At 40.6% G+C, this 24774-nt stretch overlaps 1 pseudogene; it reads right to left on the bottom strand.

Annotated features, from left to right (window-relative positions):
• Window positions 1–12240: 12240 nt before the first annotated feature.
• Window positions 12241–24774, bottom strand: part of LOC149276478 (uncharacterized) — an 88797-nt pseudogene continuing 76263 nt past the window's right edge.

The following is a 24774-nucleotide window of genomic DNA, read 5'->3' as shown; positions in this document are numbered from 1 at the left end:
ATATTGCCAGACTTCAGCAGCCAAAAGCCAGAGAGAAGAAAAGTATAAGGATCCTTGGCTTTCACCTTAATTTTGTTGGCACCAACCGCGCAGCAACGATGTCATCCCCAGCCTTTGAGGACAAATGATCTATGTCCGGTGGAAGGAAAGTGTGTGTGAGTACTGTATGGATGTGTGAGTGAATGAAAGAGCTCTTGATAATCAATGCTTGTATTATGTTTGAGATTTAATAAATGTTACATGTATAGTGTTTAAACCCAAATTTGGTGTCTCACTATCTGTGTTAGCCCTGCTCTGAACAAGTCCACAGATAGAGAAATTTTCATTACACACTCTCAGGTTAAACAGGTTTCCCTTACAAACTTGGGCATAACAAAGATGTGGAGGAGGAAGATGTCAGAGGCAAACTGAGGGCAGCTGATGCTCCTTGAATGAAGCATTGAGACTGTTCCATTGTGACTTCAGTCTGATGCTCCTTGCCTGAAGCTTTGAGACTGTCCCATTGTGACTTCAGTCTGATGCTCCTTGCCTGAAGCATTGAGACTGTCCCATTGTGACTTCAGTCTGATGCTCCTTGCCTGAAGCTTTGAGACTGTCCCATTGTGGTTTCCAAATCCTTCACCATTTTAGTTGCCCTCCTTTGGACGTGCTCCAGTTTCTCAACATCCTTTTTGAATTGGGACACCCAAACTGGACACAATATTCCAGGTGAGGCCTGACCAGAGCAGAATAGAGTGGCACTATTACTTCCCTTGATCTAGACACTATACTTCTATTGATGCAGCCTACAATCGAATTTGCCTTTTTAGCTGCTGCATTGCACTGTGGACTCATGTTCCACTTGTGGTCTACTTGGACTCCTAGATTCCTTTCACACGTACTTTCATTCATCCAGGTGACCCCCATCCTATATCTGTGCATTTCATGTTTCCACCCTAAATGCAGTATCTTACATTTCTCCATGTTGAATTTCATTTTGTTAGCTTTGACCCAGCTTTCTAGTCTATTCAGGTCCTTTTGAATTTTGATCCTGTCCTCTGGGGTATTAGCTACTCCTAATAATTTGGTGTCATCTGCAAATTTGATAAGTATGCTACCAATTCTGTCGTCTAAGTCATTGATAAAGATGTTGAATAACACTGGGCCCTGGAGAAAACCCCATTGAACACCCCATTTGGTCACTTCTCTCCAGGATGAAAAGGAGTAATTGTTGAGCACCCTTTCGGTTTGGCCAGTCAACCAATTACAGATCCATGTAACAGCTTCCTTGTCTAGATTGTTTCATGTTTTTGTTTTATATACTGTTTAATTTGGTTAACTGCTATTAGTGAATTGCCCAGAGTGGCCACCAGATGGCGCCCCAGGATAGAAGTTGGTGAGAAGCCCAAGGAGGCTGTAGTGCCCTGAGTATCCACAAGAGGGCGGCGTTGTATTAGGAATATTCTTTATTGATAAAACCGAAGTGTATAGGGACTAATGTGATTTTCCCATTGGCTCCCCATTCCTGAGGGGGCGTGGCCTCCTTCCCTTTCCCTAGACCTTGCTCCGCTCCCATTGGCTGCCTATTCCCCCCCCCTCGGTTACCCTGAAAGTGAAAAGACCACCTTTTCAGATGTGCCAGTGTTCTTCACAGAGGAGGAATGGCCACTCTTGGGTCCAAAGCAGAAATTTCTGTACAACGAGGTGATGATGGAAACCTATGAAAATGTGTCCTCTGTGGGTAAGGACCCATTGCCCTTCCTATAGAACGGGGGCAAGTGCTCTAGAAAGCTACATTGCATGCAACACTGGTTCCAATTTAATTATTATAGCAACATCTTGTGAAATCATGGAATTTGTAGTTTCTAGAACTGCCCACATTACACCGCTTCTTAAATCCCTCCACTGGCTGCCCATTAGTGTCTGGGCAAGATACAAGGTGTTGGTTGTAATCTTAAAGCCTTACATGGCTTGGGTCCAGACTACTTTCAGGAGAGCCTTCTTCCACACAATCCTCCCGCACTGGAAAAAGTCTCCTAAAGCCTAAGAAGACTAGATTGGCTACAACAACCCAGGGGACCTTTTCTTCTGCCTCTCTTAGGCTTTGGAATGACCTTCCGGAAGAGATGAGTCACATCACCACCTTAGAAGCCTTTAAAAAGGCTGTTAAGATGGATCTCTTTCGGCAGGCCTTTCCAGATTAGGGCTTTTCACTGTCACTGACACTGTTATTGATACCGATACCCCGGCTACCTTGCAGAGATAGACATTCTCCTCTCAGCCTCTCCACCCTAATTTTAGCCCATTTTTCCTTTTGTAATCTATCTTACTTAGAGCCAATAGAGACAGGTCAAAATAAAGCTCCTTCGGGTCACTTTGGAAATATGCCATTTAAATGGTGCATGTGTCCGAAGAGGCCAGAAGCCATGCCAAAGCCATGCTGTAGTCTAAGGACTGGAGTGCAGCTTTGGTGCAGCTTCTGGCTTCTTAAGATGCATGTGTCTCTGAACAGCATACCTCCAAAGTGACACGAAGCAGCTTTATTTTGGCCTGTCTGTTCAAGACCATAATTTACTTTTATAATTGGGACTGGGGTGCGGAAGGCAGGGTTAAGGTTTGGCTATTATTTTAAATGTATATTTTACCCATATTGTATTTTATTACTTTTTCTTGTAACCTGCCTTGATTCTTTCAGGAAAAGGCAGGATCCAAATTATTATTATTATTATTATTATTATTATTATTATTATTATTATATTCAGCCAGAGTTAGAGGGCATAAGAGTGGAGTCTTCACTGTTGTATATAATGATGCAGAAATGCATCAGTCAGCCTTCAAAGGAGATAGAAGGAGATGACATTGTAGATTCTTTTCTGTGTATTAAATGAACTTTGGATAGAGTAGAAGAATCTCACCTGAAAGCATCCTTCTTATTCATTCATTCCTATTGTACATTCCTTGAACTGTATGGTTGTGTTATCTATTACATTTCATCCCACCTTTCTCCCATGGATTGGTCTCAAGGTGGCTTAGGATACAAAATAAAGAATGAACAAAAGCATTTCTTAAAAAAGAACACATACTAGTAAAATAAGGATACTGCTCTTCCTTCGGTTGGAAGTTCGTTCTCCAAGGTCTGCAAGGGATAATCTACAAATGTTAACTGGGAGGGAAAGAGGACATTGGAGGACAATGGCTTGGAGTTATATCGCATAGACAGTAGTGAATGGAGACTTCCATGTTAGTGGGTTGGTGAATCTGCTCTGTCTTTCAGTCTGAGTTCTCTCTGCTGCTGACTCTATTTTGGAAATGGGCTCCAGCCCCATGGATGAAAACCTGGAGGAAATTCAATGCCCCAATAATATGGAAGACCCAGTCTGGCAAAGTTTACATGAAATGTGTGAAATGTGGTTTTTGTTTTGCTGTTGTCTGTCCTGAATTTCCCATCTCCACTAAATGACCCCAAGATCAAGCAAGAAGAGAGAAGGAGAAAACTGTGTCTCCTTCCACTTTCTCAGCCTCATGCAGAAATGTATGAACCTCTTCCTTGGCAATGCTTAGACACAGATTTGCTCCTTAAGAAACACAAGGCTTGTAATCTTTCACAGAAGACATATTATTTGGGAGGCAGTTCAAGAAAAATCCTACCAGGAAGGTGCCCTCAATTTCTTTTCTAGGCATATAGGCTGGTGGGCTTTTTCATCCACAGTTAAACGGTGGAGGTGGCCTATGACAAACCTCCTTTGAACACAGACCAATGAAGAACTGCCTTCAACTTGACCACTAGCGATCCTGCTAAAAGTTTACATGATGAAGAGAGTTCTGCCTGATAGATCCTATGATGCTTCTTCTGAGTTTCACTTAATTTGCTCATGTAAAATTGTATTTATTTGTTAAGACTGTTCTTATACTTTAAAAATATTCTTCTCCAGACAAAGGACTTGGAAAGAAGAAAAGTCCCTCCACAAAATTGTCTGGCCTTAAGATGAATGACCAAGGCATCATGCGAAATGAAGAAGAGACCGCGATCGTGAACCAGACAATTCTTTCTGACCCAGAGAAAGGGAGCCAAGTGAGTCTGGGACACTTTTATGCAATAGGTTCTTGGCCTTAGGAGAAAAGCCGCAATATGGAAAAGGGGCACCAGCTCATCTTTCTACTCTTTGTTCAAATGGACAGGTTTTCTCTGACTGACGGAGTCAAAGCAGCCCATTTGGATGTTGAATGCGGATTGGAGGATGACTCACATTTGCCGCTGGGATCTTACTGGCATGGCTACAGGAACATGGATCTCACAGAATCAGAGGACGACCTGGAGCTAACTGACAAGGTACAGAAGAAGCCTATGCGCTTTCCATGGTGTTTTAGAGTTGGGCAGCAGGTTTGCATCTGGCTGTACTGGAAAGAGAGATAGTTATTCCTCCCCACTGAGAATTTATCCTTAAAGGAATGGAGGTCAGGGCAGGGGAACATCAAATCCACCCTAAACTTTTACTGAACTCTCTTCCCCCCAATAAATTCAATGCCTTGGACAGTCACAATTAAAACCAACGTTATGTCATTAGGTATATTTTCATGTTTCAAATACCATTGAAAAAATATTTTGTAGTAGTTTTCCCTTAGGGCTTGGGAAGCTATGTATTTTATCCTCCTTTTCCAAGTTAACTCCCATTCTTCCATCTCAATATTGTGTCCTGTTTTCTTGGCCATTGAACCATGTTTTCTTTAACCACCTCAGATTCCATCTCATGTTTTAACAGGATTTTATACACTCTCCCCACAAGTGAACCTTTCCCGATAGAAAGCACATTTCCTAGTATTTCTGTATGTTTTCATATCCAACAAAAATCTCTCTCTTATTTGCCTGAAAATAAACCAATTGCATTGTTTACCTTCTTCTCTTATTTCTTCTAACTTTTTAATTTAATCATATTGCCTTGCTTATTTATCAAATCATTCCTGCTGCTGCTCTTTATTCCACTGTCGGCTTTTGAGGGAAGGAAAGGAGTTCGCCAGGGGTTCAGCAGCCCCCTTTCCTTCCTTCCTTCCTTCCTTCCTTCCTTCCTTCCTTCCTTCCTTCTTTTGAGGAGATTTTGAAGAGGCCGCAATGGAGCCCAGGAAAGGCAGGAAAGAAAGGTTCTGCTTTGGAAATAGTCTGTAATTAAATAGTCTGGGGTCTGTAATTAAAAGGAAAAGGATTGAATCATTAATGAAAAAACAGAAAGCATATATTTTTTTTTATTCAGGAAACGCACCAAGCGAAATCAGGATCGTCAGAATTGAAGATGAACTGGGTTGCCACATATGAAAAAGCATATGGTATTTCTAAAGCAAGAGGAGTAGCAACCTTAATATCTAAGAAATGTGGGTTTGATATACTAAAAGTTAAGTCAGATGAAAAAGGAAGATTTGTATTGGTGCAAGGAACGATGGGGGGAGAAAAATACTTGTTGGTAAATGTGTATGCTCCAAATGAAAATCAAATGGAATTTTATGAAAAAGTATTTAAGGAAATGGAGGATATGCAGGGAGATTACACAATTATGGCAGGAGATTTCAATATGGTCATGGATAAGGTTAAAGATAAATCAGACCCAACAATAAGGGACAGACTTAATAAGATTACACCTTTGAACAAGATAATGAATAGGAAAGAATTAAAAGATGTATGGAGATTGATTAAAGGAGATGAAAAGAACTATACTTACTATTCAGCGGTTCATAAAAATTATTCTAGAATAGATTTCATTTTTGTATCCAAAAATATGATGTCAAGGGTATTAAATAGTGAAATAGAAGGAATAAAAGTTACAGATCATGGAATAGCAAACATGGATTTCATAATTAAAAAAGATTATAGAGAAGCAAAAAGATGGAGGTTAGACACTAGTATACTTAATAATAAAGAAATAGTGAATAAAATAGAGGAAGAATGGCAGGTTATATGGGATATTAATAACAAAGAGATTTCTCAAGCTTTATTATGGGATACTATGAAAGCAGTGGCAAGAGGGATTTGTATTAGGGAAACATGCAAGGTAAGGAGACAAAAGGAAGAGAGGAAAATCAAATTGGAAACGGAAATTGAAAAATTAAATAAGGATTATATAAAGAATAGAAGTAAATATATATATATAAAACTGCAAGCGAAAAGAAAGGAATTAGAGAAGATAGAAATAGATCAGATCCAGAAAAATTTGATATATTTACGGAGGGAGTTTTTTGAATATAGTAACAAAAATTCAAAAATGTTAGCAAGATTAACACAAAAAAAGAAAGAGAAAAATCTGATAGGAGTTATAAAGGACAAAACAGGGAAAAAATGTATGCTGATGAAAGAAAAGATAAAGATATTTGAAGAATACTACAAAGATTTATATACAGCAGGGGATAGTTCAATTGACAAAATTGAGGAATATATAGAGAAAAATTGGAGAACAAAGATAGAGGAAGAGGATAAAGAAATAATGGAACAACCAGTTTCGAAAAAAGAAATTGAAGAAGTGATAGATAAATTAAAAGGAGGGAAATCACCAGGAATGGATGGATTAGGACCAGAATATTATAAAACTTTTAAAAAGGTTTTAATACCTAAATTAGAAGTGTTATACAATAAAATTTTAAATGGAGAAAGGATCCCACCATCATGGGATCATTCAATGATAATACTGATTCCAAAACCAGATAAAGACTTGTTAGACCCAGGGTCATATAGACCTATATCCCTTATCAATCAGGATGCTAAAATATTAACAGCCATAATGGCAAAAAGAATGAATAAGTTTATATATAAATATATTCAAAATGATCAATGTGGATTTGTGCAAGGAAGACAAATGTCAAATTTAATAGGAAGAGTACTGAATAAAATAAATATGATAGAGAAAAGAAAGCAGAAAGCAGGAATAATGGCATTAGATATTTATAAAGCTTTTGATTGTGTGGAATGGCCAGCATTAAAAACAACGTTAAAGAAATTAGGTATGGGACAAAAGTTTAGAGGATTGATAGATCAGTTATATTTAAATAATACAGCAGTAGTAACAATAAATGATGGAATAACAGAACAAATTTCAATTTCTAGAGGAACAAGGCAAGGATGCCCTCTTTCCCCGGTTTTATTTGCAATAATTATTGAAATATTAGCAAATATTATTAGGGAGGATAAAAATCTGGAAGGAATTGGGATGAGAAAATTGAATAAGATAAGTTTATTTGCAGATGATACTCTATTAACAATTAGAGACCCCTTGGAAAAAATGAATAATGTGAAAAACCATTTAAAGGAGTTTGGACAAATGACAGGACTAAGAGTCAATTGGAATAAATCAGAGCTAATGTTGTTCAATTATCCAAAAACGGAAGAACAGGAATTTGTAAAGGATGGAAAGATAGATATAAAGGTAAAAGATACAATTAAATATCTAGGAATAAAAATTACAAAAAATCTACACAAATTAGAGGATCAGAACTATAAAAAATTAAGAATAGAAATTAAAAGGAAATTAGAAGAATATAAAAATATAAAATTATCATGGTTCGGTAGAATCGCATTAATAAAAATGAAAATTCTGCCTAAGATTAATTTTTTGTTTAGGATGTTGCCAATACAAATATCAGAGGTTGAAATTAAAAATTGGCAAGTATTAGTGAATAACTATTGTAATGGGAATAAAAAAGCAAGGATTAATAAAAGATATTGGTATAAACCCCAAAAAGAAGGAGGTTTGGGTCTCCCAAATTTAAAATTGTACTATAATGCAAACCAAATAAGATATATTATAGATGGAATCATAGAGAAAGGGGAATTAGATTGGTTAGAGATGGAAACAACAGGAATAGAGGAAACATTGGAAAATATATTTTTAAAAGAATTTACTATGAAAGAAATGAAGGAAATAGAAAACCCCTTTTTAAAGAATATATTAGAAATTTGGAAAAAAAATAAAGAAAAACTAATGCCAGCTATTTCACCTTTAACACCAGTTATAATGCTAAAAAATTTTCCAGTAAATTTAAAGGAAGAAGTAGAGAAATTAGTAAAAGGTCAAGAAATATATAGGATAAAAGAATGGATGAAGACTATGAGGGAGAAAGGGAAAATAAAGGAGAAATTGCAAGGATCAAAATTAACTTGGTATAATTGTATTCAGTTGGAACAATGGACAAAGAAGTATGAGAAAAATATAGGAGAGATTAGAGACTATACAAAATTTGAACAGTTGATCAGGCAAAGAGAAAGTATAGAGGCAAATGAAACTTTGAAAGGGGTCACAAGTGAAATATATAAATTATCATTAAAATATAATGAGAAAGAAGATTATCTAAAGACAACATGGGAGGATGATTTTGTACAAAAAATAAATGACCACGAATGGGGGAAAATTTGGAATCAACGCCATTTAAAATTTTATTCTATACGAATAAAAGAGAACTACTACAAAATAATTTGGAAATGGTATTTAACGCCTGTAAGGTTAAGTCATATAAATAAGAATTATTCAAGGTTATGTTGGAGAGGGAGTCAAGAGATAGGCACTTATATGCATATGTGGTGGGGTTGCAGAACCGTAAGGAAATTTTGGCAAATGGTATTTGAGGAGATAAAAGAAATAACAAAAATTGATTTAGAATTTAGTCCAAAGATAGCATTATTATCTTTATATGATAAAATTAACTGCACCCAAGTTATAAAGGATTTAATTACAAATTTATTAACAGCGGCGAGATTAATGATAGCAAAAAAGTGGAAAGACCAGGAAGATTTACAAATGCAAGATTGGTATAGAGAGATTTGGCAAACAGCAATTAATGATAAGTTAACTAGTGAAATTAAGTTTAGAAGAGGAATAATCAAGAGAAATGATTTCGAAGCAATATGGAAAACATTTGTACAAAAAGTTTTAGGAAAAGAAGGAGGTGTTTTAAAAGCAGAGGAAGAGTTACAATTCTGGAGATAGAGTAATAAGAAGATATTAGGCTCAGGGGATGGGGAGAAATTGGGTGAAGGGGGGAATTATGAAACATATATGATGAAAAGAAATATGAACTAAAGTTAGATAAAGTAGTAAAGAATGGAATATAAAGGGATATACTATATGTATGGGGAATATAATGTAAAAGTCTTTTTTATATATTATTGTAAGGTGAATTTAATCAATATTTTATCAATTTATTATAATAACATGTATTAATTTCATTCTACCAATAAAATTATAAAAAAAAAAAGAAAGAAAGAAACTCACTGGCTGCCCTTGGGCAAGTTACACTTTCTCAGTCTCAGAAGAAGGCAATGGTAGCAAGGCTTTTACCAGAGGACCTCAATGTGTGGGGCGGATTGTATGGGAGAAGGTGATCCCGTAAGTAAGGTTATAACCAAGACCTTGTACTGTGCCCTGGAATTAATAGGCAGCCAATTAAGAGATTTTAATATAGGTGTGATATGGTCACCTCTAGATCTTCCAGTGACCACTCTGACAGCCATATTTTGGATTAGATGAATTTTCCAGACTTGGTACAAGGATAGCTTAGGTAGAGCGCATTACAGAAGTCAAGACATGAGGTTACCAGAGCATGCATGATAGTTTTCGGGGCTACAGGTTCCAGGAAGGGGCACAGTTGGCATATCAACCAAAGCTGATAACAGGCACTCCTGGCCATCACATCTATCTGAACTCACATCTGGAGCAACGGATTCAGGAGCACCCCCAAACTGCAAACACAGTCCTTTAGGGGACGTGTGACCCCATCCAGGACCGGTTGACAAACCTCCATACCTGGATTAGGATCTCCATCAAGTACCTCGGTCTTATCTGGATTCAGTTTTAATCTGTTTCTCCTCATTCAGCACATTACTGCCCCAAGACATTCATTCAGAGGGGAGATGCCTTCCTTAGTTGATGCAGAGGTCTGGGGCATGAAGAGATATAGTTGGGTGTCATCAGCGTACTGATAGCACTCCATGTCTCCAGATGATCTCTCCCAGTGGTTTCATGTTAAACAGCATTAGTGACAGGATGATGCCCTGAGGAACGCCAAATTTAAACCCCCTTTTAAAGGAACAACTGTCCCCAAGCATCTCTGTCTGGAATCTGCTTGAGAGATAGGACCGGACCCACTGCAATGCATTGCCCCCAATCCCCAATTCCCTCAGGCTTTCCAGAACGATACCATGGTCGATGGTATTGAAAGCCACTGAGAGATCCAAAAGTTTCAATAGGGTCACACTTCATCTGTCGGTGTTCAAGCAAAGATCATCTACTAAGGCGACTATAGCATTCTCGACTCCGTATCCCATCTTGAAGCCAGTTTGAAATGGGTCTAGATAATCTGATTCTTCCAAGAATGCTTCGAGTTGAAGAGCAACTTCCTTCTCAATCACCTTGCTTAGAAATGGAAGATGGATCTGTAATTGTTCATGTCCAAGGGATCTAGGGAGGGCTTTTTCAGAAGACGCTGAAGCACTGCTTCTTTTAAGCAAGATGGAAAATAGCCCTCCCTAAGAGATGCATCTATGATACATCTCAGGTGAGTCCTAAGTCCATCTCCTCCTTGGAACACTAGCCATGAAGGGCAAGGGTTGAGAGGGCAAGTTGTCTTCTTCACACTTCCAAGGAGCTTGTCCACATCCTCAGTACTCACAGATTCAAATTGATCCAGTATGATCTTATTCACTGAGTTACTGGACACCTCACCTATAGCCTCTATAATAATGTCGGCCTCTGGAAGAAGGGAAGGAGTACGCCCTTCCTTCCTTCCTTCCTTCCTTCCTTCCTTCCTTCCGGAATGGAGCCCAGGCTGCAGAGCTGGACTCAGGAGAGAAAGGCTCGGAAGACTCTGCTTTGTACATATATCTCTTTCTCTCTCAGTGCGTGTGTGTTTGCCTCAGTTCTTATGGCTGGGAATGGAGCTGAGGGCTGAGGAAAGAAGAACGTGTCAATTTTGTGCAAATGCAGAACTTCTGTGCATCAAAGAGTCCAGTGTGTTGAATAGCAAAAAACTTTATTGAGAACACATAGAAGGAATTCAGTGTTTAAGCCAGAACTGCCCACTCCAAGCCAAACTATACATTAAAACCCCAAAACCTAAAACACCACCCTCTTCCCAACCTAGCCCCCATCTCCATTTCCTACAGTCTATGCTCCACAGGTAACAAGACCCCCTTTGCCACCCCCAGAAACTAACCCCCTTTCTGTTAATATCGGCCCCCAACTTTCTTCAGCCAACATCTCACCCATTGCAAAAACTAACATTCCCATAACTATTTGAGCCAGATGCAACAAATCCCACCCCTCTATTTCGCTAACCTATACTACAATCTCCAGTCAAATTTATAAACTATGATCTATACTAACAGCAATGAAAACCTAAACTTAACAAAATATAACTTTAAACATAAACAGACTTAGCCACAGACAAACCACAGACATATGGATAGACAACCCTTACAAACAAAACCATAAGGGTCTTTTCACTGCGGGATTGAAAATATATTTTCTGTATTCATTCTTGACAAAAATGTTAGTTCACTTCTGGGATTTGTGTGGCTTCTCTCCTGTGTGGCCTCTCTGATGTCTCACTAGATTTGACCTCAAAGAAAAACATTTCCCACAATGCTGGCATTTGTGTGGCTTTTCTCCTGTGTGGACTCCCTGATGTGTAACTAGGCTTAACTTCCAAGAAAAACATTCCCCACAATGCTGGCATCTGTATAGCTTGTATAATGGAAAGGACAAGGGCTCTCCCCACTTCCCTCCCTCCCTCCCTGTGAGGGCAGTCATGGCTTCAGGGGCCGAGACTGTGCATTCACAGATGCCCCCATAGGGCCCTCTTCAGCATGCGCAGGAATTGCCAGAGCCTAGATGCTGCTGCTTATTCCGCTGGCGGCCTTTACAGGAAAGGAAGGTATGCGCCAGGAGCTCAGCTGCCTCCCCTTCCTTCCTTCCCTCTTTTCTTCCTTTAAGGAGACCGCAATGGAGGCCAAGGTGTAGAGCTGGACTCAGGAGGGAAAGCCAGTAAAGGAAGGCTCTAGTTTTGAAATATAGCTCTCTCTGTGTATCCTGTATGTTTGTGTGTTTCTGTGCACATATGTGTGTGTGTGCCCCTTCTGTTCTTATGGCTGGGAATGCAGCTGAGGACTGAGGATAGAAGAAAGGGTCAGTTTTGGGAAAATTCAGAACATCTGTGCATCAAAGAGTCCAGGGTGTTGAAATAGCAAAGAACTTTATTGAGAACACACAGAAACCCAGTGTTTAAGCCAGAACTGCCCACTCCAATCCATACAATACACTAAAACCCCAAACGTTCAACATCACCCTCTTCCAAACCTAGCCTCACCCCCAATTCCCACAGTCTATGCCCCACAGGTAACAAGGCCCCCTTTGCCATTCCCACAAACTAGCCCTTTCTGTTAATACCCCAAAATTTTATTCAAACAACATCTCACACTTTGCAAAAGATACCATCCCCATAACTATTCTATCCAGATGCAACAAATCCCACCCCTCATCTACCTAACCTATACCACAATCCACGACAAATATACAACCCAAAGCAATTACCTATACTATTACCAATTAAAACCCAAACTTAACAAAATATGACTTTAAAACATAAACAGACATATGGACAAAGTTAATAAACAAAACCATAAGGGCTTTTTCTTATTACCACAGGATTAAAAATATATGCTTTGTATTCCTTCTTGACAAATATAATGTTAGTTCAATACTGGGATTTCTGTAGCTTCTCCCCTGTGTGGCTTCTCTCATGTTTCACTTGGGCTGACTTGTCAGAAAAACATTTCCCACAATGCTGGCATTTGTATGGCTTCTCTCCTGTGTGGACTCTCTGATGTGCCAATAGGTTTGACTTTGAAGAAAAACATTTCCCACAACGCTGGCATTTGTAGGGCTATGCTCCTGTGTGAGATCTCTGATGTATCACTAGGTATGACTTCGATGAAAAACATTTCTCACAATGCTGGCATTTGTATGGCTTCTCTCCTGTGTGGACTCTCTGATGTTTCACTAGGTCTGACTTATCAGAAAAACATCTCCCACAATGCTAGCATTTGTATGGCTTCTCTCCTGTGTGGACTCTCTGATGTATCACTAGGTATGACTTTGAAGAAAAACATTTCTCACAACGCTGGCATTTGTAAGGCTTCTCTCCTGTGTGGACTCTCTGATGTATCACTAGGTATGACTTTGAAGAAAAACATTTCTCACAACGCTGGCATTTGTAAGGCTTCTCTCCTGTGTGGACTCTCTGATGTCTCACTAGGTCTGACTTTGAAGAAAAACATTTCCCACAACGCTGGCATTTGTAAGGCTTCTCTCCTGTGTGGACTCTCTGATGTGCCAATAGGTTTGACTTTGAAGAAAAACATTTCCCACAATGCTGGCATATGTTTGGGTTCTCTCCTGTGTGGACTCTCTGATGAGCCAATAGGTATGGCTTTGAAGAAAAACATCTCCCACAACGCTGGCATTTGTATGGCTTCTCTCCTGTGTGGACTCTCTGATGTCTCACTAGTTCTGACTTCCAAGAAAAACATTTTCCACAACGCTGGCATTTGTGTGGCTTCTCTCCTGTGTGGACTCTCAGATGTGCCAATAGGTTTGACTTTGAAGAAAAACATTTCCCACAATGCTGGCATATGTTTGGGTTCTCTCCTGTGTGGACTCTCTGATGTGCCAATAGATATGACTTGGAAGAAAAACATTTCCCACAATGCTGGCATTTGTATGGCTTCTCTCCTGTGTGGACTCTCTGATGTGCCAATAGGTTTGACTTTGAAGAAAAACATTTCCCACAATGCTGGCATATGTTTGGGTTCTCTCCTGTGTGGACTCTCTGATGTGCCAATAGGTATGATTTTGAAGAAAAACATTTCCCACAATGCTGGCATTTGTGAGGCTTCTCTCCTGTGTGGACTCTCTGATGTTTCACTAGGTTTGACTTTGAAGAAAAACATTTCCCACAATGCTGGCATTTGTATGGCTTCTCTCCTGTGTGGACTCTCAGATGCATGACTAGGACTGACATGTAAGCAAAATATTTCCCACAGTGCTGGCATTTATGTGGCTTCTTTCTTGTGTGGACTTTCTTGTGACTGACAAATTCTTCTGTAAAGGAGGACAATGACAGGCAAAACTGAATATCAGTGTTAGGAGAGGAATGTGTTACCCCAAGATTTAGCCCCACGTTCACCCCTCCCTATTTGAGATTAAATTAACAAAGTTGGTGTGAGTGACCTGAGCATGACCCTGTTCTAGATGCCCCCAAATCCATATAATGACTGTATTCTTACTCATAGGAGCTACTAAAGAAGTGATTGAAGGGGAACTGCCATGAGGAAATCAGTGGAAGGAGATAGTCAGGCAGTTATAAAATATTCCATTAAATGTATATAAAACTATTTCAATTGAAAAGTGGCATCATTTCCTGTGAGACTGCCATAGAGTGTTGAGTCAGAGCTCATGGCATGATGCAAGCTAACTGCAGAGGTCACTTCATGCTGTTTGGCACGAGGATATGACTCACAGCCAATACAGTATACAACTCACATGCGGATTGGTGTGGGTTGGAGTTGGGTGTGTAAGAGATTGTGAAATGGATAGAAGTCAGAGAGGAAAGTTGGTAAATATTTGTTTTATATTGCAATTCAAGATAAAGAACTTCTAAGGACTTTGAGCAAATCAACTGTGTGTGAGTTATTTTTAAGTGTGGAAAGTGGTTTGTGCATTGCCAATGCCTATATCTGGAGATTTGCTTCTGTACTCTGCTATGTTATTGTTGAGCTCTGGGAGTGTCACCTTCAGACTGTGCTATACACTGGCTTGTGAATCAGATCAGAATTCAGATCCAAGAAGGACCTAAGAGCCAGTGTGACAATCCTGTTTGGCTGAAGTATTTCACCAAGCACCCATTGCATTTATTTCAGTTTCAGACAATTCTTTCCCCACCCAGGAAACATCCTAAAGCAATTTAAACCTTTTTGAATGCTCGGTTTCTGCCCCCAAGCAACGACTTCAGTATAAATATCAGCCCCAACCGGCTGTTCTTTAGTTTCAGTCCAGTTGCAGACAGACAGTCCATTGGTGTACATCTCACTACACTCGCCAGCCCGACTTGCCACAGGACTTACTGACTTCTCTCCCCTTTCTGGACCCTCAGCAATTGGAATCAAGATCCATCTAGGTAATGTATTACCATTTGCAAAGCCTCAAAGTATTCGCCACTCCCACCTTTGTTACTCAGTTCTTGTGTGTGTGTGTGTGTAAACACCTATATGTGTATATGTCTGTGTATGCGTGTATTTTGCTTTTCCCCTAAATAAAACACAAAAACCTATTTGAAATGCCTCTGGAGTTCTGTGTGCTTCTGGGGCTGGTATAGTTGGGATGAATCCCGAGGTCACTGTTGCCTCAATCTCTCCTTTGGGCTAAGTATGAAATTCCCCTAAAAGCATAGCTCTTGGGAGTGTCCTCCCCAGACTCCAGCATTTCGAGTGACAAAGGGCCTCTGGAATCAACCACGGAGCTAAGCAAGCTTAGGATGGAAAAGAAACATTAGAGAAAAAGGAGTTTTTGTGTTACTCTTTCCTCTCTTCATAGACATTGCTTATAATTGCTAAATGGAACCCTTAATATGTATGAAAACAAGGGCCTGATTTCAAGTTCAGTTCTTAAGTTCAGTGCTTTACAAGGGGCTACCTTTGTCCCAAGTTCGGAAGCTTCAATTAGTTCAAAATGCTGCACCAAATTGGTCACCGGAACATCTAGGTCAGACCATATAACACCAGTTCTAAAATCTCTTTATTGGCTGCCAATTAGCTTCCAGGTGCAATACACAGTGATGGTTATTACTTTTAAAGCCCTACATGGCTTGGGCCCGAGCTTCTTGAGGTAAGGCCTCTCCCTACACAATATGCCCCATACTCTCAGAACATCTGGGAAGACTTTATTAGATTACCCAAAGGTCAGGCTAAGAACAACTTCCCACTGAGCGTACATAGCCATGGCCCCCAAGGTATGAAACAACTTGCCGGAGGAGATCCGTCTTATCACCACCTTGGATGCTTTCAAGAAAGCACTTAAGACAGATCCCTTCCGGCAGGCTTACCCACCCGACCTCTTGTAAAGAACTTAAGGAAAAATCCCACTTCTGATCGCAATTATGCATTTTATACAATGTTTTTATTTGTCCCAAATTGAGTTTTAAGCAACTTGTTTTTTTACTGTGTGTAAAAAGATGCTATTGTTGTTTTGTGGCTATTTTACAGGTAAATACAAATAAAACCTATTATTATTATCTGAATGATTGCTGGCTGCCTCCCAATCCCCAAGGCCCCTCTTCTGGCCCTTCCCAGAGGTCCCTTCCTCTCCGCACAGAGCCAGGCGATCCTGGCTTTGCTCCTGCCTTCCCCTCCTGGCTTCCAGAGGCTTGATCCCCTTCCCTTTCTCCCTCCGATCTCCAACCTTCCCTCTTGCCCATCTGCACTGCTTTATCATTTAACCCTCAGCATCTCTTTCCTGCCTTTCTGTTTTTCACATTGCCTCCATCACTATATCACAGACACACATCCACAGAGTGTGATGCATAAAAGGGACACTTTGAGGTTCATTTCTTGAGAAAGGCAGGGCAATCAATATACAACTAATGCATTAGGAAAGGCAGAAGAAGGAGTCTGGGACCTGGTTTTTGATATTAGTGAGGGTCAAGTGCCAGGGATGAGCATTAAAACAGCCTCTTCAGAGCCAAAAAAGGCTGGAAGAGGGGCTACAAAAGCCAGGAAACTTGATCAGGAATGGCATAAGGACCATTTGGAGGCAAAAAGCATTAATCTCCATGGCTCCTTCCCACAAAATTCCAGAATTGGCAGTTTAGGATTTGATATTTAGAATCCTTACAAAGTGGAGAACAATAGTGCCTCACTAAAACTAGAAATTCCAAGATTCCACAGGAAGTTGTTATGACAGTTAAATTACATATGAAAGGGAACTAGGAATGGTAGTAGAGCACAAGTTGAACATGTGTCAACAGTGTGACGCAGCAGCTAAAAAGGCCAATGTGATCCTAGGCTGTATCAATAGGAGTATAGTGTCAAGATCAAGGAAAGTAATAGTGTCACTCTGTTCTGTTTTGGTCAGGGCTCACTTGCAATAATCCTGTGTCCAGTTCTGGGCACCACAATTCAAACAGATGTTTAGAAGCTGGAGCATGTCCAGAAGAAAGAAACCAAAATGTTGAACAATCTGGAAACCATGCTCTCTGAGGAATAACTTAGGGAGCTGGATATGTTTAGCTTGGAGAAGAGAAGGTTAAGCGTGGATATGACAGCCCTGTTCAAATATTTGAAGAGATGTCATATTCAGGATGGAGCAAGCTTGCTTTCTGCTACTCCAGAGAAAAAGACATGGAACAATGGATGCAAGTCACAGGGACAAGAGATTCCACTTAAACTTTAGGAGGAACTTCCTGACAGTAAGAGCTCTTCAACAGTGGAATATACTCCCTCAGAGTTTGGTGGAGTCTCTTTCTTTGGAGGTCTTTAAACAGAGACTGGATGGCCATCTCTCGGGGGTGTTTTGAATGTCTGTTCCTGCATGGCAGAAGATTGAACCGGATGGTCCTTGTGGTCTATTTCAACTCTTTGATTCTATCATTCTAAAGGGGAATCATAGCGCTCTGACAGTAGATTATGAAAGGGCCCTCAGTCTTCACAGGAAGGGCAATGGATTCAGGTTCCTTACCCACAAAGGCCACATTCTCATAATTTTCTATCATAACGGAACTGTACATAAGTTTCTGCTTCTTTGTCAATAGTTTCCATTCCTCCTTGGTGAAATATACAGCCACATCTGCAAAGGTCACCTGCAACAGAAAATAGCCCTCATCCAGAGAGTGACTAAACAAAAGCGGAGGAAAACACATGGTGCATTGCAAATATTATTTCAACACTTCAGAATTCAGTCCAGGAAATAAACTTTAAATTCTGTAAGCAAGCAAAAAGCTACAGCATTTGAGATCCAGTTTGTCTTGAATCCTTTCAGTATAATATACAATATAATAAAGAATATAATTTAGGCCATGTCTGAGATATTATTAATTGATTAGGATACTGACTATCCCAACATGTATAGTACATTTAGTCACCAATGAATTATAGTGCATTTAGCCATATCTCACCTAATTTCAGAGGCAAATTTCATTTTTAAAAAACAGTTCTGGGGAGTACTCATGGCTTGAGGGCCACTGGGCCCACCCTCAATTTAGGTCCAGAGATATTCTTCTATAGCCCCCAGCATTTCACAGACGGGGAAAAGAAGACACATGTGGACAAGCAACACCAGAAGGGGATCAAGATGGCCAATGAAGATCACACAAGCGAGGAAGGGTACAGTAGTTTGCTTGTGCCTCCGACTCCTGGCAAGGGCTAGACCGTGCCACCTTTTCGCCTCCCCTCTCCCCTCTTTTGAGTTGATGGGATGCACACTATTTTGAACTTGTAACACATTTTGCAGCAACTGAACTGACCTGAGGAGAAAGGGGAAAGTGGGAGGAGCAGAGAGAAATAGGACATTTTCAAAGCCCCTGAAAAAATGAGGTGACAGAGGATTAACCAGGACTCTCTAGGCCAAACTGGGACAGTATGTTCTTCGCTGGCTTTCATGAGCCGGCCCAGACACAGATGAAACGAACAGTCAGGATGGCAACTTACCAAAGAGCTGTTGTTCCTGGGCAGTCTCATTCCGTTGGAGCCCAACTCCCTCTGCTTGGCCTCTCTGTCGGCCATCAGGTGGGCAGGGGTCCTGGTGGCCCTGCACTTGGTCACTTCCAGCAAGAGAGGCCCCAAAGCCGTATAAAAGGAGGCCGAGATGAAGTTCCTGAGAAAAGGGACCAGGGTTAGGATTGGCTTGGCAAGAAACCCTGCAGCACTCAAAGAGAACAGGATCCTGCTGGTGACATATGCCTTCTTTGGGCCGATGCAGAGGTGGGCATCCCCTTCCTCCCTCTGCACCAAACAAAGCCCCCTAGACCTAGCATAGATTCACTGCAGTTCCCCTACAAAACAGATACTCCATGCCTTCTTAGGGTGGTGGGGGATCAGGGTATGGGGAATTGGAGAGGGCCCTGGTTATGTACCCATAGCTAGTTGTGAAATGAGTGCATCATAAATAAATAAATAAACAAATAAATCATCTGCTGAAACCTCCAGAGGTCCCCATTGATTTTCTCCAGCATCAGCCACTTTCCCAAGAAGGCTGCATCCACACTATAGAAATAAAGTACTTTGGCACCACTTAAACCTTTCAGTGCTATGGAATCCTGGGATTTTACCTTTGGGCCACTTAGCCTTCTGTGACAGATAACTGATGCCACAATGAACTACAAATCCCAGGATTCCATAGGATGGAGCTAGGAGAGTTAATGCGGTTTCGAAGTGGATTATTTCTGCAGTGTAGATACAGCGTGACTCGGTTTTAAAAGGATAGAAAGCACCCAATTCTTCTTTTTACCCTCCTAATAATGGTTTTCCTTTAAAAAATAAGTAATTTGTTTTAGTGCCTAATCCTTATTTTTGTTGTTATTTGTTTATATGTTTGTTTGTTTCATTCTTGGTAATATGAGTTATTCTGGTCTGTCTCCTTCCTTCTTGCCTGAAAATCTATTAATAAGGAAACTGGGGAGGCTTTTAAAACCTCCCAAAGGAGCCATTTTTGGCCTTGTTTGGGGGACTAGCCTCCTCTTAGAAGCCAAAGCCCAATGTTTGTGAAGAATAAGAATAAGGCTTGTATTAAAACTATCCTCCCCATTTCTGGACCCTTTTAAAACCCATGTTCCCCAGAAGGAGCAGAGCTGTGTAATAAGAAAACCCTCTCAGAAAAGAGACACAAAAGACACACTTCCTTCCTTTTGGCCCAAGGAGCCTGGCCTCCTTCTGACTCTGGAGCCTCAGGAGAGAAAGAGAAGCCTTTGTTCAACTGAGGCTCAGAGAAGGTTCTGGAACATTATTCCCCACAGTCACAAACAGGCCTCTGGAACACAAAATGGCTGCCGAAACATAAAATGGCCACCTCTGCCTCAGCACTTGGCAGTTTGAGGCCTTCAGGGGAGAAAGAGAGACGGAGAGGAAGAGTGGAAGGAGGTTCTGGAGGGAGGGGGCCTTGGGAGATATAGAGCCTCTTGAGATACTCGGACTTCGCTTCCTAACAAAGGGGTTTCTGGCCTCATAAAGGATTTGAGGCAAGCTGCCAATGGGATTTAAAGTATATTTCCCGGATTGGATCTCCCAGCATCCACATGGCCAGAAACGGGAGGGGTCCTGCCCTGCAGTAAGGCCCCTCCAATCTCTCTGAACCAAGGACTACAACTCCCACATCTTCTTTCTTTCTTTCTCCCTCCATAGCTGGCTTGTGAGGTGTGATTCAGCACTGTTAGTGGTGTTACTCCTCTTGTTGTCGTTGTGTGCCTCCAAGTTGTTTCTGACTTATGGCGACCCTAAGGGAAGCCCTTTGCAGGCTTTTCTTGGCAAGATTTGTCCTGAAGTGGTTTTCCAAATGCCTCCTTCTGAGGCTGAGAGAGTGTGACTTCTTGCCTAAGGTCACTCAGTGGGTTTCCATGGCCAAGAGGGCATTCGAACCCTGGTCTCCAGGGTCATAGTCCAATGCTCCAGCCACTAAACCACGCTGGCTCTTTTTTGAGGCTTTGTAGTGTTTTGTGGAGTGGCTCCAAGTCATTGCCGACTTCTGGGGAGCCTCTCCTGGGGTTTCCTTGGCAAGAGTTGTTCAGAGGAGGTTTGCCATTGCCTTCCTCTGAGGCTGAGAGAGTGTGACTTCTTGCCCAAGGGGCCCAGCTGGTTTCATGGAGGAGTGGGGCACTGGACCCTGGCCTCCAGAGTTGTAAGCCAACACTCAAAGCACTGGACCACACTGCCTCCCATTCCCACGTACAATCTGTGAAATAAATGCAGACTTTTTTCTGTTCATGTGTGTCTTCAAGTCGTTTCCAACTTATGGCGACCCTAAGGCAACCTTATCATGGGGTTTCCTTGGCAGGTTTCTTCAGAGAAGGGTTGCCATTGCCATCCTCTGAGGCTGAGAGAGTGTGACTTGCCAAGGATCGCCTAAGTCCAAAACACACTATAGCAATAATCCAATCTGAGACCGCTTTAACTGCCCTGGCTCAGTGCTAGGGAATTCTGGGAAATATAGTTTTGTGAGACATTTAGCCTTCTCTGTCAGAGAGCTCTGGTGTCACAATAAACTCCATTTCCCAGGATTCCCTAGCACTGAGGCAAGGGCAGTTAAAGCGCTCTCAAAATGGACTATTGCTGCCGTGTCTTTTGGACCTTACGTGGCCGCAAACTGTCCATAGCCTGCAATGCATCTCCTAATTCTGTTGGCAGTCCCTCCCTCCCAACACTTTCTCATTTCCCCCCCAAACCAGCACAAAGCTGGCAGATGGAAAGAGGTTTTAAAGCAGCATTTAAATCTGCCATATTTGTTTTTAAAAGACTAAATGTCCCAAATGCTATTATCAGTTTTGTAGCTATTATTACAGAAAGACGTAGAGTATAAACTCCTGAAATACCTTTATTTTCTGGAGTGAGATGGGCTTTTCCAACTGACTCACTGCGCCCCTGTAATAATAATAATAATAATAATAATAATAATAATAATAATAATAATAATTTTATACCCTCTCTTCAGCCAAACCCCTCCCAACACTTTCTCATTTCCCCCCAAAACCAGCACAAAGTAGTAGTAGACACTCTAAGGAGGTATTTATTATAAGTAACAAAATATTACTAAAATCATACAAGATATTAAGGATCTTGCAGGTACAATATTTGTAAGTATATAATATTCAATTCATACAATCTAATAAATAGACCTAAGCGTCCAATTCTGAGACTAACTTCCAAGATCCACTCTTTAACTCTCTCTCTCTCGATCTCCAACCGACACAATTCCCCCAACTGTCTCTTGGTCTCTCAGGCCTTATATCTCCTTCTCACGGAAGCTTCCAGAAGAACCTTTATCCTGGTCTCTGATTGGTCAAGAGAGCCTTCCGTAGCAGTGATGTCATTCTGTATTTGCATAAACCTCCCTTTACTGCCTGAAGATCTCCATTGACTGGAGCCCAGTCATTACACTTTCCCAAGGCAAGGCTTGCCCCTATTTCCCAATGTTGTTCTTGGGGTCTGCCTTCCAGTTGTTTCCAGGTCTTATGGTGACCTTATGGGAGTCTCTGAAGGGGTTTCCTTGGCAGGTTTCTTCAGAGTGGGTTTCCCATGGCCATCCTCTGAGGCTGAGAGAGTGAGACTTGTCCAAGGCTTCAGTTCTTTTGGAAGCCTTTTTGCTTTATCTTCTAGAAGACAGCGGAAGTGTTGCTTCTTGCATTGAAGCATGAGAGGAACCTTCTGGCATCCAAAAGGCTAACATTCTCTGGAGTTATGTCTGATAATATGTACAGATAGGATTGCAATCCCTGTTCATTTATTAAAAGGTTTCATATCAAAGAATTTCATAGCTATGCACCTTAATAGCAGTTAACCAAATTAAACAGTATATAAAACAAAAACATGAAACAATCTAGACAAGGTAACTGTTACATGGATTTGTAATTGGTTGACTGGACGAACCCAAAGCGTGACTAGTGGAATGTCCAGTGGGGCTCTGTCCTTGGCCCAGTGCTATTCAACATATTTCTCAGTGACTTGGATGACAGAATTGGGCGCATATTCATCAAATTTGCAGATGAAACCAAATTAGGAGTAGCAGCTAATACTCCAGAGGACAAGATCAAAATTCAAAAGGACCTGAATAGACCAGAAAGCTGGGCCAAAGCTAACAAAATGAAATTCGACAAGGAGGAATGTAAGGTACTGCATTAAGTGCAGGAAAATGAAATGCACAGATATAAGATGGGGGACACCTGGCTGAATGAAAATACATGTGAAAGGGATCTAGGAGTCCAAGTAGACCAAAAGTTGAACCAAATGAGATTATAGGCACATATCAGGCTTTAATATCACAAATAAAACCTTTATTATGTTCAACCTATGTGCCCCAAAATACCAGAATCAATCCTAAGACATGGTTTGACCAGGAATGTAAAGAGTTTAATAAAGTTTAGTTAATGAAATCAGAAAACTGAAGACAAAGGGCATCAAAGGAAACACCTCAAAACAGATAGCCCAACTACGGCAAAATTATAAAAAACTACTTAAAGAAAAGAAACAAAAATACCATGAAGCACAATGGAACGAACTAGGAGAGGCAGCTATTCAAAAAGACTCCCAGAAATTTTGGTGCTTAATAGCCCAGGGCTCCAGAACATCAAAATATGTACTGGAGGCCGCAGTGCAAGGAAGAGACTGGGTGAGGCATTTTTCCAACATCTATAAACCTCAATACGACCCGTCACAATCAATTTGTCTTGCCAAACCACTAGATACCCCTGAATGGCCAGATGTCACTGTGAATCAAATTAAAGGAATAATCACCAGACAATCTACCAACAAAGCACCCGGTGAGGACATGATACCAATTGAATTATATAGGGCAAAATTGGAATATTGGTCCCCGATTCTAGCAAAACTATTTACTCATATAAATCGCTCTGGATGTATTCCTGAAGGTTGGCAATTGAGTATTATTGCCCCAATATATAAAAAAGGTGACAGGAAAGATCCAGCCAATTATAGGCCCATTAGTCTCTTGGATATTGCTTCTAAATTATATGGTAGGTACCTCTTGGGAAAAATTGAAGACTGGGCAGTTAGTAATAATCAATTGACAGAAGTACAAGCCGGTTTCCAAAAGGGGAAGTCAACAATTGATTCGTGTTTTGTGTTGAACTTCCTCATGTGTAAATATGTTCATAACCTGAAACAAAAATTGTATGTTGCATTTGTTGACTTGAAATCTGTGTTTGATTCAATCTCTAGATCTTTGTTGTGGCAGAAACTGGAAAAAACAAATATTGACTATTGTTTATTATTTCTTGTAAAGTCATTGTATTCCGATACATCGTTACAGGTTAAAGTGGACCTGGTAGGACATCTTACTCCAAAGATTGGTACATCCGTAGGAGTTAAACAAGGTTGCATTTTAGCTCCTTTCTTATTTAATTTTTTTATTAATGACATTGTAAAGGATCTGGAGGGTTTGCAATATGCCCCTGTCACAATTCTTGATACAAAAATTTCTTTGTTTATGTACGCGGATGATATTGTATTGATTTCTAGAACGGAGGTAGGTCTAAGGAGACTTCTTGCAAAACTATGCACATATTGTAAAAACAACAAACTAACAATTAATTATGACAAAACCCAGGTTATGGTCTTTGAAAGACGCCCCAAAAAACATGTTTGGCACTTAGATGGAAACATTATAAATCAAGTAAAATCATTTAGATATTTAGGCCTAGTATATTCAGACACAACATCTTGGAAAGAACAACTGTTAAATTTAAAAGTAAAATCCTATAGATCGGCAAAAGCTACATTAAAGTTTGCGGCAACTAGAGGGGGAAATTTAGTAAATCCTGCCTTAATAGTATATAAAGCCAAAACAACGGCACAGTTTCTATATGGGGCAGAGGTTTGGGGTGCCACAGGTAAACCAAATATAAACCTGGAAACCCCCCAGAACTACTTCTTGAGGTCGTTGCTGGGTCTCCCCAGAGACACACCAACTGCCATGCTTAGATTGGAAACCAACATGCTTAGTATAGAAAACCTTATAGATAAGAGAATTTTATGTTATTGGCTCAAAGCAC

Source organism: Sceloporus occidentalis, unplaced genomic scaffold (genome assembly GCF_023333645.1).
Source record: "Sceloporus occidentalis isolate IW3139 unplaced genomic scaffold, rSceOcc1.0.p SCAF_237, whole genome shotgun sequence".
Classification (NCBI taxonomy): Eukaryota; Metazoa; Chordata; class Lepidosauria; order Squamata; family Phrynosomatidae; genus Sceloporus; species Sceloporus occidentalis.
The sequence above is the reverse complement of the archived record's forward strand: the minus strand, read 5'-3'. Positions and strand labels throughout refer to the sequence as shown.